General features: G+C 35.3%; 1 protein-coding gene across 1 annotated transcript in view; it reads left to right on the plus strand.

Annotated features, from left to right (window-relative positions):
- Window positions 1-1,299, plus strand: part of LOC107593902 (low-density lipoprotein receptor-related protein 1-like) — a 129,091-nt gene that overhangs the window by 87,698 nt on the left and 40,094 nt on the right. The gene's annotated exons all lie outside the window — the stretch shown is intronic.

Here is a 1,299-nt window from a genome sequence, read left to right on the forward strand (position 1 = left end):
CATCAGAAGTTCTGCAGGTATTGTGAAGAAACAAGCGAGGATAATAGCGAAAATGGCAGATCATGGAAATAAATGTTATGTTCCAGGCTGTGCAGGGGATGTGATGTGCAGGGATGGGTTGGTGTCTGTATTCAGAAAGGCACGGAAAGCAAATAACGCACGTTCTAATAAAATAACGCTAGCCACTAAAGGGACATGTTAGCTGCTTGCTAGCGGCAGCCTGTTACATTACAGTACATAAGATTTCACTTACCACATAAACAGAGTAAAGAGAGATGACTGAGGATGATGGCGACTGATTTACAGATCCTGAGCACCACTGACAAGCATCTGATCTTGTAAAATGTGTGGTAAGTACTGCCGCTGTAGTTTACACAGATCACGTGCGATCTCAAAAGTGAAAGTAAAAAGCGATCGTGTATTCGAAAGCAAGTTTCAATGCCCCGCATATTAATAGCGGCTCCCTGATGCCCGCATTTTATATACAGTATAATTACCCAACGATATAACTGCGAGAGAAAGTATTGAAGTTTCCTTCCTGCTGTGTGAGCTACTGAAATGAGCCGCACTGTGAAATAGCCAATCAGAGCAGAGCTTAACATTGAGCCGCACTGCGAAAAAGCCAATTAGAGCAGAGCCTAACATTATTATTCATGACCCTTCCAAATAAGGTAAAAACAGACCATTTAATTCTAGGGACAAATCCTAGGGTTGTAAATGGACATGTAAAACCGTTTCTGGAGATTTCTTGCCCTTACCTAAGCCACATACCTTCTATGTAGATATTGTATCAATGCATTCTATGGCATCTTTAAACAAAGTATCTATTTTATCTTTTAAAACCCAATTAAAAATATAACTATATATATATATATGTATGTGTGTGTGTGTGTATATAACATGTAAAACCGTTTCTGGAGATTTCTTGCCCTTACCTAAGCCACATACCTTCTATGTAGATATTGTATCAATGCATTCTATGGCATCTTTAAACAAAGTATCTATTTTATCTTTTAAAACCCAATTAAAAATATAACTATATATATATATATGTATGTGTGTGTGTATATATATATATATATATATATATATATATGCCTATATGTATAGGCCTATATATACATTTTTTTAAAGTAATTTTTATTCAGCAAGGATGCATTAAATTGATCAAAATTGACAGTAAATAAATGTATAACTTTACCTAATATTCCTGTTTCAAGTAAATGCCACTCTTTTAACTTTCTATTTATCAAAGAATCCTGAAAAATGGGAACTGGAGTAATGGCTGGTGTAAATTCA

Source organism: Sinocyclocheilus grahami, unplaced genomic scaffold (assembly GCF_001515645.1).
Source record: "Sinocyclocheilus grahami isolate Dianchi unplaced genomic scaffold, SAMN03320097.WGS_v1.1 scaffold177.1, whole genome shotgun sequence".
In the NCBI taxonomy this organism is placed as follows: domain Eukaryota; kingdom Metazoa; phylum Chordata; class Actinopteri; order Cypriniformes; family Cyprinidae; genus Sinocyclocheilus; species Sinocyclocheilus grahami.